At 35.4% G+C, this 14,461-nt stretch overlaps 1 long non-coding RNA gene across 1 annotated transcript in view; it reads right to left on the bottom strand.

Moving 5' to 3' along the window:
• The window catches only part of LOC118906433, a 208,201-nt gene extending 194,101 nt beyond the window's left edge, over positions 1 to 14,100 (bottom strand). Inside the window, exons 1-3 of the long non-coding RNA XR_005022488.1 lie at positions 14,063 to 14,100; positions 13,855 to 13,953; positions 12,336 to 12,432 (exon numbers count right to left, since the gene is read on the bottom strand). This is a non-coding gene — a long non-coding RNA (uncharacterized LOC118906433). The remainder of the gene's footprint in view (positions 1 to 12,335; positions 12,433 to 13,854; positions 13,954 to 14,062) is intronic.
• Between the last annotated feature and the right edge of the window lie 361 nt (positions 14,101 to 14,461).

Here is a 14,461-nt window from a genome sequence, read left to right as displayed (position 1 = left end):
GTGATAAATTTTATACCACTGTATGCATGGATTCACACGAAATCGGCAAAATGAAAGGATCAGGGGCTATACATTGTACTATATGTATGGATATGTTTAGTCAGAAAGAGAAATGAATAAGCTCCACTGAGCAGTTAGAATTATGAGTTTATGTATCAATATTTTTTTATGTTTAATGGAAAGTGGGTAAGAAAAGATGTTTGATATAGGGTTTGTTTAAAAATTCTGCATTGTTTCTAAACTTTCTCTTTTTCTTCCTTTTCCATCACATCTACCAGTCATTTAACCAAGAATTCCTCGATTTCTTCAAAAATGAGTCTTTGTTGACCATGTTCTTTCTGAAAAAAATAAGGGGAGGGACAGCCAAAATAGGAGACATAGGTCCTCTTGAATGAGCCCAGGTACTTTCAGTCAGATGGACAGATGGCTACACATCATGGTTTGAAAACACTGGTTACTGGGAAATCTGGAGGAGTCAACTATAATACTCAACATGAAAACCCAGATAATATTGTGGCTATGGACTGAACTGTATCCCTCCAAATTAATAAGTTGAAGCCCTAACCCACAATATAATGGCATCTGAAGATGGGTCCTCTGAGAGGTATTAGGTTTAAATGAGGTCACAAGAGAGGGGCCTTCATTGTGGAATTAGTCTTCTTATAACAAGAGATACTGGAGAGTTTGCTCTCTCTGCCCTGTGAGGACACAGAGAGAAGGAGGCCTTCCACAAGCCAGGAAAAGAGTCCTCATCAGAATCTGACCATGTGATACCCTGACGTAGACTCCAAAACTGTGACAAAATATATTTCTTTTGTTTAAGCCACCCAGTCTATAGTATTTTATTATGGCAGCCCAAGTAGATGAAGATAGTTGTCTAAATTTTTTAGCATTGAATTTGGAAGAAAATAATAATTATGCTATAAATTGCTCACCATAAATCTTTAAATTTATGTTTTTGAATTGGGAGGTTATTTAAAAAGAAGAATATAGGTATGTATCCAATCCATTCATCTACTTTCTGAATATTCAGCTTCCTGGATATCAACAAGAATAAAATTTTCTATATGTGCAATCAAATAAAAATGGACATCTTTACCCATACCTAGGAAAACAGAGAAGTGAATCTGAGACTATATCACAAGGTATAAAGAATTTCAGTTACAGGGATATACTCATGATTACTTCAGAGATAAATAACCCTCCCATACTCCTGAATATCTACAGAAGAACTGAATTTCCTATAGAAATTCTATAGAATCTTATGCTTCTTTCTACTCATGATACTGGAAAGCGTCTAATGGATGTGCTTACATCCATTTGTCTGATTGCCTAAGATCCATTCCTGTATTAAACAGACAGTAAAGCACATTTACCACATTACCAGAGCCCTTCAAAGAACTGCTAAGGCACAACTTAATGTTCTTTGTCTCTGCTGAAGGTCGATACAGGAACCATTAGTTGGGCAATGTTTCTTTAGGTTTGAAGATTTTATTCCTAGATGTTATCTGTATAAAGATGCAAGAAATAAATTTCCACTTTTTTTTGCAAGAAAAATAAATTGTCCTCACATCTTCCTTTTGTCAAAAAATACAAATAAATCTCTGCATTTCTTTTTTTTCTTTTCCTTAACATCTGAAAGTTTAAAACCAATTCTCATCACTGTTATCTCATTTCTGCTTTTAACCCAGGATATGCAATCTATTTAATTAGGATGCAAAAAAATCTACTCTTGAGATATATAATGCAACATACCTCTTAATGATATGAGTAAGCATTTCCTTAAGACACGTGATACGGTAGCTGAAATGCCGTAATTTCCTTTACCCAGGGACTCAACCTTATATTTTACCACAGCTTTTCACTGATGCCTTTTGGAAATAATCAAAAATCAAATGCAACTATTTATTCCCATATGGTATTTCAAACGCTGTGTTACCTGAGAAGTGACTTGCAGCTAATGGGCAGATACTGAGTTAAGTTGAGGAAAAATGCAAAATGCACTACATATTCAGCACAATCCAAATAATAAGGCCATGTCACTAAATTTATGATGGAAGGCATGTTGTATAGGGCCTCACAAGTCAGGCAATGTAATTACTAAAAATGATTTGAATAAGAAATCCTCCACATTAGTCACATACTAGAAAATTAGAAAAATACTCTGATCACTGCAGACCTATTTCTCTCTACTCCTCCTACTCCTGCCTCTTCCTACCAATGCTATGCTGTGCTGGTGAGGTGTAGCCTGTTCATTTGGAACTTCTCCACTAAAAGGAACTGTTTGGAAGATCACAAATGGTTCTCATTGAATTTCAACTCAAGATTAGGAATGAGGTAAGATAACACATATTCTTTACTCATGACAGCTAATGTGAACATTGGTTTGGAAGTGAAGGGTTCAAGTGATACAAAATACATTAGCTACAAGTTACATTTTATCAGATAACCACATAAGCATCTTTCAAATCTCGGCATATCTGACTTATTCACGCTGATAGAAGTAGCAGTTGTATGAGCTATCATGATAGGGAACACATAAAGTGGAGACTAAAACATACAATCTCGTTATGTTCTGTTGGCCAAACAATTCATGGCACCAAATGTCAAAGCCCCAACAGCTAGACCAGCCCCCCAAGTCAACTCAGGGTAACTAGTTCTTTCTGTTGTCCTAATCTAACCACATTAAAATGTCCTTTTATTTATACATTTGAGACCATTTAAATATTACCTAGGGTAGCTATAACAAATGAATGGAAACTGATAAACATGGCAGATTGAACATACTTATTTATCTTCAGCCTCCAAGAATACTACCAAAATGTACATAAATTAATAAAAACAGATAAAAGACAAGGGCAAAGCAAATGAAAGAGTTAATTAGAGCATACAAGATGCATCAATAAAGATGTAGAAGATGAAAATAAGATTCATGAGTGGTAACTGTTCTAGTAAGGAAGACATCTGAAACCAATTCCAGCCAGACAATCTCTAGAAGCTCAGTAATTGGAGTAAGCAGGTATGTAGGAAGAAGGAGAAGATGGGTCTGAAAAAGGGAGAATTTGTTGGAAGTCTTTATAAAGAGAATTTAGATCCTCAGATCTGCTCCCCTATCATACCATCTGGAGTAAAGTTTCTGGAAAATTTGAACTTAAGAACCTGTGGATTTGTGGCTGTACAAATGAGGGCAGGGATATAGTGCCATTTTGAAAACAGAAAAATTAATTCAATTACACATCCTTAAAGGAGGTTTGCATTCCACTTCTCATGCTCCACTCCCAGAATGCTAATAGTCAAGTTTAAATCCCTCCCCTGGGCAGTGGGTTAGAACAGTCTTCCACAGGGAGTTTGATCAGAACTAGAAAACACAATATACATACATGAAATCATTATGTCATACACATTAAACTCATGCAATGTTATATGTCAATTATATCTCAATAAAACTGGAAAAAAAAACATATCCACAGATATTAACTTTGGACTTTTCCCTATGAAATGGCGAAGTCCCTACCAAACAGTGCTATACAAAAATGATGAGCTCTGTACAGAGCTTCTAATTATCCATTAAGCACACCACTCTTAAAGAGAAATAGACTATCAAAGCATTACAAGATATCTGAGGAATATCCCTTAATGAAAATAGAAAAGAAAATAAGCAAACAGGAAAAAGGCACCTTGGAGAAGCAGAAGAAAATACTAAAACTTTATCATTAATGGTCTCAGAGAGAAGTTATTGAAATCAGGATGTAAAAAGAGATTGCTATAAAACAGAAACAGAGAACAAGCAAGAAAATATAAGTGGACAGCAGAAATAAAAAATTCAAGAGAGGGGTTTGAAGATAAAATTGAAAAAATTATCAGAAGCATAGAACCAAAAAGAAAATAACTGAAAAATAAAAGAGAGGAAAAGAAAAAGAGAAAATTATAGGATCAATCCAAGTATTCCAGCATTCAATGAATTAGAGAATTAATATCCAGAATCAAAACATAAAAAAAGTAGAGGGGAGTAAATTATCGAAGAAATATACTGTAAATCAACTATACTTCAATAAAATTTTTCTAATTTTTTAAATGAGAAAAAATAATTTTTTTAAAAAGGAAATATAAGAAAATTGTCCAAAAGAAATTGAGTTTCCAAATTGAAAACCTCCTCCAAGTGTCCAGCACAATTGAATGAAAAAGATCCAAACCAAGATGACTGTCATGAAATTTAAAAACAGTAAAGATAAAGGAAAGATGCTAAAAGCAACTAGAGGGGGAAAAAAAATGACCACAAAGAATCAGGAATCAAAATAATATGTGACTTCTCAGTAGCAACACTGAAAGCCGGAAGACATTGAGGGAATGGTTTCAATATTTTAATCTAAGAAAACATGATTTCTAACATAAAATTTTCTATAAAATCAAACCAAATTTTATACAAGAACCCTTTCTATCTTCTCCCCACCTCCTCCTCCTGTTTCCTGCTTTGAGTGCAGATGTGATGGCTGTGATCCAGCAGACACTTTTTGACCATCAGGACCGTGCATGAGCATGGTGTAACAGAAAGAAAGCAGTCAGGATCCCTAATGACTTTTGGAGCCACCATAACTGCACAGAACTAGCTCTCTACTACTTTTATATTAGCAAAAAGTTAATTTATTGCTGTGAAAGCCACTGTTGTTTTGTGTCTTTTATAAGCAGCCAAGTACAATTTATAACCAATACATATGAATCCAGGGCTTTATCAGATTAGCGAGGCAAAGGAAATTCTTAGTATGACAAGGAGAAGGTGCAAGATGACAGTAATATATCTGACTGAGAGCAACCAGTCCATCCTGGAGCAGGATAGAGGTACGTCCCAGAGAAAACTGAACTGACAGGTTAACAGATGTCTTTGACATATTAAGAGGTGTCTTATAATTCTGTCAGTGAATTTACATATATAATGAAGCAAAGACACACACATAATGCAGTTATTAACTCCAATATAAACAAAATTTATATGAAAAGACAGTAAAATAATTGTATGACATGTAATTTCAGCGGTGAACAATACATAATAACATGGATCATCATTTATAAGATGAAATTACTGGTTTTCAATCAGAGGCAATTTTGTCCTCCAGGAGATATCTGGCAATGTCTGGAGATATTTTTGGTTACCACAACTAGGATGTGTTCCTGGCATCTAGTGGGTAGATGTCAGGGATGCTGATAAACGCCCCTATAATGCACGTGACAGCCCCTCACAATAAAGATTATCCAGCTGAAATGTCAACAGTGCTGAGACTGAGAAATCTCAGGTAACAGTTATATATTAGAAACTAAGAACAATGACTTAAACAAAAATTATAATTTTGAGAAATATAGGAGGAGAAAGGTAGGTGTTTAATGTGTGTGTGTATGTGTGTGTGTGTGCATGTATAAGAGAGAGACTTAGTGTAACAAAGCTAAAGCCTTTCTTAACATGAAATTGATTTATAATATCTAAAATTTGAAGATCAAAAAATATATGTTTGGGCTTCCCTGGTGGTGCAGTGGTTGAGAGTCTGCCTGCCAATGCAAGGGACACGGGTTCGAGCCCTGGTCTGGGAAGATCCCACATGCCGCGGAGCAACTATGCCCGTGAGCCACAACTACTGAGCCTGCGCGTCTGGAGCCTGTGCTCCGCAACAAGAGAGGCCGCGACAGTGAGAGGCCCGCGCACCGCAATGAAGAGTGGCCCCCGCTTGCCACAACTAGAGAAAGCCCTAGCACAGAAACGAAGACCCAACACAGCCAAAAATAAATAAATAAAAAAAATAAAAAAGCTTCTTTCCTTCTGCCCCATTTAAAAAAAAAAAATACTATCCTATTAAAAAAATATATATATATGTTTAAATATATTACTTACAAATATACAGGCAAATATATGTTCCAGTAACTAAAAATGATAAAAGTGGCTGCTTCTGTACAGTCGTTTAGAGGATGGGGAGGAACAGGGCAGGGTATACTGTTTCTTTCAGTTATAAGCTGCTTAATACTATTTGAATTTTTTAAATGTGTTCATTAAATTTATACTTGTAATAAATTAATATAAAGCAAAAAATGGAAAACACAGCAATATGAATTATGGAGCCAGAGTTCTTGCACTGAAGCAATGTGAATGCTATCACTGTCTGTCTTGGTTAAAATAGCTTTCTGGGTGTGAAGACCATCTTTCCTTTTCTTCTATCTTCCTTGGCTTGATCATTAAATAAGTCACTCAGCTCAGCCGTCATGTTTATTTTGTTCAATGTGTCTATTTAGTGCCCTCCACTAAACAGAGTATTGGTCAATAAATAGTTTTCTAAATGTTGTTAAATTGAGACAAAGCTTTAGTACTTTTTTCTGTATAAGATGTATATATAAGAACAGTTTTGGGACTTCACTGGTAGCGCAGTGGTTAAGAATCCACCCGCCAATGCAGGAGACACAGGTTTGAGCCCTGGTCCAGGAAGATCCCACATGCTGTGGAGCAACTAAGCCCGTGTGCCACAACTACTGAGCCTGTGCTCTGGAGCCCACGAGGCACAACTACTGAGCCTGTATGCCACAACTACTGAAGCCCGCGTGCCTAGAGCCTGTGCTCCGCAACAAGAGAAGCCACTGCGATGAGAAGACCGCGCACTGCAACGAAGAGTAGCCCCCCCACCGCAACTAGAGAAAGCCCCCGCGCAGCAACGAAGACCCAACGAAGCCAAAAATAAATATAAAATAATAAATAAAATTTAAAAAAAAAAGAACAGTTTGAAGACATCAAACAATAATATGGAAATTATATGAACAAACAATTCACAAATAAATGCACTGTCCATAAATATATGAAAGCTTATCTAAATTATTTTGCAACCATACACAATAAAACAAAAATTATTTGCATTGTCATAGAGACCGGTAACGAGTAAAAACAAAATAACAACAGTGAATTGAGTAATTAATCACTTTCATATACTGCAGGGTAAAATACATATACCCTTTGTGGAGAGTTATTTGACTATATCTATCAAAAGCTTTAACATGTATTTATTTTAAAATCCGTAATTCCACTTCACGGAACATGCTTTAAAGTAATAAATGGACAAGATTCTAAAGATTTATGTACAGACATATTTGTCTTGGGATTATTTATGGAAGCAAAAACATCTTAGATGTCTAAGAATGTGACATAAATTATAAATGAATATATCAAGGTATATTCATATACCAATGCAATGCAACCTTAGATATATACTGACGTGGATAGATGTTCACAGTATATTAAATGGGGGATAAATTTTAAAAGTGTGTATATAGATATTTATATATACACATTTAAATATATATAAAATCACATACATATAAGTCTGAAAATATATATACAAAAGTATCAATACTATAGCAATTTTTCTCTCGATATATGACTGTAGGCAATTATCATTCTCCCCATTCTTTCATAAATTTTCTGATTTATATTTTGTAACAAAAAATGTATTTGTGTATAGTCTTTCAAAATGCAATTTGTTTTGAAGAATGTATAAGACCCACGGAGCCCACCACCAAATTTCCAGGTTGAGGGACGCTTGGCTTGTAACTAAACTGCAGCACAGAGATCACGGATAAAATCTGAACCCAAAGAAAGCCTCCTCCAGCTGCCCTGTACCTCCCCAGCTCTCCTCTGATTTCCTCTCTGCCTCTTCAGGACCTCTGCAATAGTTCTGCAGAATTTTGCAACACTGTAATAACTTACACATTCAATAACAAAATTATGAGGGATGTTCTGATACAAGGGTAGTAAACAGTACTCAATAAATAATATTTTCATTTATTAAAGGGGCTTCTGCTACGAAATCATTACATATCTAAATGTTCACAAAAAAGGTCTCTCTCTTTGACTTTGTAATTCTATTTTATAAATTTATCTTAAGAAACTATGTAAGTGAACAAATATTCAAGAATATATTCACACTAGACCCACCCCTAAAATTTACAAGACCCAAAGCAAGAGTACAAATGAAGCCCACAAACCCTATGTCTAAATATTTAAAAGTTATAAACCAAGCTAACATACTGCTAAATAAAAATGTTTTCTTCTTCTCTGACAAATCTACCTTCATGATTTTTTTAAATGGAAAAATATTGATAAAACTATGGTTTTTATGTGACTGAAATTATCAAAATATCAAAGATGATTGAATTTAATAAATATTGTATGTGTCTGGGCATTCTCTTGCTGAGCTTGCAATGTGTGGACGTGTAACAGACAAAGGCATACCTAATTCACAGAGTATATTCCAAAATATTTTTGCCTTTATTTCATCAAAATCACAATTTTTTTTTTCTAAATGTGGACCATTTTTGAAGTCTTTATTGAATTTGTTACAATATTGCTTCTGTTTTATGTTTTGTTTTTTTGGCCCTGAGGCATGGGGGATCTTAGCTCCCCGATCAGGGATCGAACCCACACGCTCTGCGTTGTATGGCGAAGTCTTAACCACTGGACCACCAGGGAAGTCCTACAAATTGTTTTTATAAGTAATATTATAGTGTTATTTTTGTTCTACTGACCGCAATGATCTAGGAATTAAAATGTAAAATGTTATTGTACTCAAAGCATCCAAATTTTGAATATATTTCATCAAAAAACATAAAGTAAAAATAAATAATTTAAAAATCATTATAATAATGTGGTTTGTTTAACATTACAAACTGATTCTCAGCTGCCGTGCAAATGCTACAAATTCTGTACTATTTTTGAGTGGCTCCCGAACCAGGATGGAACACAGAGGAACAGAGAATAGAAGCTCAGAACTGCTGGGAAGGATACTTTGTCATGCAAGAATCTACAACATTCTTCCATGGTGAGAAGAAGAATTTCACAAATTAATTAATATATATATATTTTTTTTTATCCTTTTACCTGAGCACTTTTGGTGCTCAGATCATTCCTGCACTTTGAAGGTATAGGTGATTTTGACATTAACCTGATGCACAAATTTCATGGCATTCAGACATTGTCACTTTTTGTTTCAAAGACATGGTGCAAGAGATGAAAAGGAGCATTTCCCTGAAGACCGAATGGCATGTCAAAAAAGATGTTTAGGTTCATTGCATGTGTTAAAAGAGCTCTGCGTTCCAGATCTCTGATAACAGTACTGCCCATGTGTTCTTTAATGAACATGTGAGTCTGTGTGCTTGTTATGTGTGTGTCCTTTTATAATGCAGGTCTGAGAGCAGGGGCCACTCTTTCCCAGTCCTAAGGGTGGTACTGATAAGGATGCCACACCTTCAACTCCTTACTTCCTTCTCACCACACTTAATTTCAATCTAACTGAATTTGGCTTATACTTAATGAACCTACTAAAACTGCAATCTTGGAATTCATCAGTAGCATCCTAAGCAATGAATCCAAAAGAATACTACCAAGACATAATCCCTCTGTATCATCCCCATAGACTCCTCCCAGCTCCTTGAAACACTTCTTTTCCTAAACTTTCACTGCAGTACTCTATTTTTTCTACTCTTTCTATGATTACCTTTTATGTTTCCTTTACTGAAACAGGTTGCTAATACTAGTTTATATTTATAGAGGTCAATAAACTTAATTTTATGTATGCATGTAGGGATGGATGGACCAATGGATCAATAGATCAATGGACTGATGGATCAATGGATCAATGGATCAATGGATGGGTAGCTGGATGAAACATAATATGACTTTGAACTGAGACACTAGGTTTTGTTCTCTGGTTGACTGGTTGACTGTAGGGTGTGTTTATGTATGTGTGCATGCATGTGTGTACAAGTGCTTCCGTTTGATTATTTTTATTGTAATTCAGAATTCTGGCCTTATATTTCCAGAAACTAGAGTATATAACAACTAGGGATTAAAATTCAGGAGGAAAATAAGTAAAAAAAGAAAAAAATAAATCTGCAACCCTTGACTATCTGATTAAATACTAGAATCACATGCCTCTATTATTTCTCTGTTATGTAGAATGCTGGGTACAATTTTTAAAATAATATTCATTTAATAGAAAACACACACAAACATATATACATACATATTCATTATATATGTATATATACATTGAATGTCAACACTGCAATATTTTTACATCATAAAAGCATTTCCCAAACTATTTTCTATGTATTCCACAAGGTTGATTCATTAGCTATTTGACAAATATTTCATGGGCTGAGTCCAGCACTATTCAAAGCATTAGGGATACAAAAGAGGAAAAAATAGTCTTTTATTTATTTCCTCCATAGGTCTTAAATTTATTTCCTCCATAGGTCTCAAATTTGTTTGTATGACAAATTTTGTTGAGATCATTCCTAGAAATTTCATATTTTACAACTTCAGTGTAATTTTTTGTTCTTTTTAATGTTTATTACTGATAAAGCTATTGATTTATAATATTTATTTTGAAAACAGCCACTTTACCAAATGTAAATATTGCTTTATTGTAAAAATTAGCTTTAATATTTTTCCCATTGATTTGCTTTGCTCTGCTTGGGAGACATTAACGGATATTAATATCCTCTTTAAACAGCATTTGTAGATACTAAAAGCTTGCAGTCAAATATACTCTCTCAGTTTACTGAGAAATATATTGTTCCTTATCTTTTCACTATTTTCCAGCAAATGAAACTATTCCTAAAGCAATATTTAAAAACTGGATACATTAGTTACTTCTTTCTCAGATATCTTTGGGTGGGAATTCAATACAAAACAGCTTTTGCTTCACTTTTTAGCATGCATTTTTTTTAAAGTTTTCTAATTTTCTATCTGTCCCTGCCTATGCACTACTTAAGAGTGCATATAAAGTACATTAATATTTTCTTATTCATAATAACTTAAGTGAGAAAGAACGTTTTAAGAATTGTCTTTTGGAGTCATCAGGGAAGTGCGGCCACAGAGGGAAGGTCATGTGAAGACACATTAAGAGAGCAGCCGTCTGCACACCAAAGAGAGAGGCCTCAGGAGGAACTATGCTGCTGACACCTTCATCTTGGACTTGCAGCCTCCAGAAGACCCGTCAAAACTGAATGCTGGGACTTCCCTGGTGGCGCAGTGGTTAAGAATCCGCCTGCCAATGCAGGGGACACGGGTTTGAGCCCTGGTCGGGGAGGATGCCACATGCCGTGGAGCAACTAAGCCCACGCGCCACAGCTACTGAGCCCAGGGACCTAGAGCCTGTGATCCGCAACAAGAGGAACCACCGCAATGAGAAGCCCACACACCGCAACAAAGAGTAGCCCCCACTCGCCACAACTAGAGAAAACCTGCACGCAGCAATGAAGACCCAACTCGGCCAAAAATAAATAAAATAAATTTTTTAAAAATTTAAAAAAAATGAATGTTGTATGTAAAGTATAAACTAACAGAATATTTATTTATTTATTTTTTGCATTTATATATTTTTTTGAATTTTGTTTTATTTATTTATTATACAGCAGGCTCTTATTAGTCATCAATTTTATACACATCAGTGTATACATGTCAATCCCAATCTCCCAGTTCATCCCACCCCCCACCCTCCCCCTGCTTTCCCCGCTTGGTGTCCATACGTTTGTTCTCTACATCTGTATCCCTATTTCTGCCTCACAAACCGGTTCATCTGTACCATTTTTCTAGATTCCACATCCCCACCCTCCCCCTGCTTTCCCCCCTTGGTGTCCATACGTTTGTTCTCTACATCTGTATCCCTATTTCTGCCTCACAAACCGGTTCATCTGTACCATTTTTCTAGATTCCACATATATGCTAAACTAACAGAATAAATAAATAAAGCAACTATACTCCAATAAAAATCAAAAATGCCAGCAATGTCTGACATGTAATAAGCACACAATAAATATTCCTTAAAAAAAAAAAAAGAATTATCTTTTTCCTAGGCAAAGGAATTATATAATTACACACTGAACTTATAAGAGTAAGTTCAGATAACTTAATTAAGATGCCAAACATTACATTATTACAAATGTTTTATTTTAAACCTATAGTTTTTCATTACTTGGTTTTACATTTAAGGTTTTTCTAGAGCTTATTAAAAGACTTTAGTATTCTATTATAAGCACCATGAGAATACAATTTACACTATTAAAATACTATTATATTTATGATTCATTATAGAATTTCCTGCTACTAAGCCCCAGTTTTATAAGATTACAGTAAAACATGTAAATAGACACATACAACTTATTTACTGATGAAAATGAAATTCTGTATTCACCATCTCTCTCCTACTTTCTTCTTATACTACCTCTAACTAACCAGATTTGGTAATTAAGAGGGAGAGACATGATTTAAAAAGAGATATTTTTTCAGAGAAATCTGCTTTACCTACCTTATCTCTGATTTTTTATCAATATTCTTCCTGTACCCTCGAGTTTCTTATTTTCTTATAAGAACTGCATTCTGCCCTCAAAGCCAGCAGCAACAACCTAGGAATTTTTTTAGGAAGAGTAGAAACTTTGTTAGATCAGTCAGTCAAATATCTGAAGACAGTTGACTCCCCCCCACCCCCCATTCCTGCCCACCCCATACAAGCACATCTACTTTCAATTCTAGGTCCCAAACACTTTATTAAAGAACCTACTGCAGTAAGCAATTTGTCTATAAAATGACATATGTCAATGTGTTGAGGTATTAACTAGTAGGAAGAAAAATTCTGATTTCATTGAGATTTTGTCTAAAACTCACAGGCATTACCAGATTAAAGAAATATAATATATTTTAAAATTTATTTATTTTTATTTTTATTTATTTTTGGCTGCATTGGATCTTTGTTGCTGAGTGCGGACTTTCTCTAGTTGCAGCGAGCAGGGGCTACTCTTTGTTGCGGTGCACAGGCTTCTCATTGCGGTGGCTTCTCTTGTTGCCAAGCACGGGCTCTAGGCGCGCGGGCTTCGGTAGTTGTGGCTTGCAGGCTCTAGAGCGCAGGCTCAGTAGTTGTGGCGCATGGGCTTAGATGCTCCGCGGCATGTGGGATCTTCCAGGACCAGGCCTCGAACCCGTGTCCCCTGCACTGGCAGGCGGATTCTTAACCACTGTGGCACCAGGGAAGCCCAAGAAATATAATATTAACTAAATCAATTACTCAATTTCCTCTCTAGGACAACAAATAATTGACTTGACCTTTGCTTTGCTAAATTGACTGAATCTCTGTCTCCAGGACACTAAAAGAGCTCGTTGCAGTCAAAACTTCAGATTGAAGTTTGGGGCTAAAATATTTAAATGAACCATATAGTCTATACTCCTTTTGTTTTTCTCCTTGTCATTGTCTGAGAAAAGATCTCAGACTAACAACTTGCATTTAGTTATCTAGGGTACAGTTTAAGAGCCTTGAAAATTTCAAAACAATATTCACCTAAGTCTGTTTGGTCACATTTGAGTCACACCTTCGAAAAAAGTCAAAATTCACATAAAAAAAATTTGTTTAATTTACTCTTCTTACATTCCACAGACCTCTCTTTTTAGCATTCTTTGACAAAGCTTTAAATCTGTCTCAGGTTCATATACATTCTTCCAAATACAAAATAAGTATAAATACTTAATGAGTTTAATTCATTAAAAAAAAACACTCATTCACCAAATAAAATTAGCTCATTCTATTCTAGATACATAAAGACAACAGTAAACTGCATTCTCAATAATTATAATATGAATAACTAACATTAGTTGAGCTTCTTACACTCAGCTCATCAAAGCAACACTAGGAAGTGGGCCTATTTGTTACCTTCATTTTACAGTAAGGGAACTAAGGCACCAAGAATTAAATAATTTTCCTGTATTAGTCTTCTTAGGCTACTTTAACAAAACACCTTAGATTGCGTGGCTTAAACAGCAGAAATTTATTTTCTTACAGTTCTGGAAGCTAGAAGTCCAAGATCAAGGTTCCAGCTGCTTCAGTTTCAGGTAGGGCTTTCTTTTTGACTTGCTGATAGCTGCCTTCTTGCTGAATCCTAGACAGGTGGAGAGGGAAAAGGGAACTCTCAGGTGTCTCTTCTTATATAGACCCTAAGCCTATTGGACCAGGGCCTCACCCATATGACCTCATTTAAACTTAATTACTTCTTTAGAGGTCCCATCTTCAAACACAGCCACACTGGGAGTTAGGACTTCAGCATATGAATTTTGAGGGGACAAGAACATTCAGTCCTTAACATCCCCTAAGGTCCCACGGTTAATAAGTTGTAGAACCATGGCTGAAAACCCAGCGGTCAGACTCCAGAGCCTGAGCTTTTAACCATATTACCCGGTTTATATTGAGCTCCTTACAACTAAGCTTACACTGTGCATTAAATAGATTAAAATTAATCATAGGTATTTTTCCCCATAGGAAATATATATACATACTTACATATATATGTATATTGATACGAGGGGAGTAGAAAAGAAAGCAGCCCCTATACTGGGCCCTACTCAGCTTCTTGTTCCATAAAGTTAAGGAAGAGATTGAGGAAAAAACAG

Source organism: Balaenoptera musculus, chromosome 13, assembly GCF_009873245.2.
Source record: "Balaenoptera musculus isolate JJ_BM4_2016_0621 chromosome 13, mBalMus1.pri.v3, whole genome shotgun sequence".
NCBI lineage: Eukaryota > Metazoa > Chordata > Mammalia > Artiodactyla > Balaenopteridae > Balaenoptera > Balaenoptera musculus.
The sequence above is the reverse complement of the archived record's forward strand: the minus strand, read 5'-3'. Positions and strand labels throughout refer to the sequence as shown.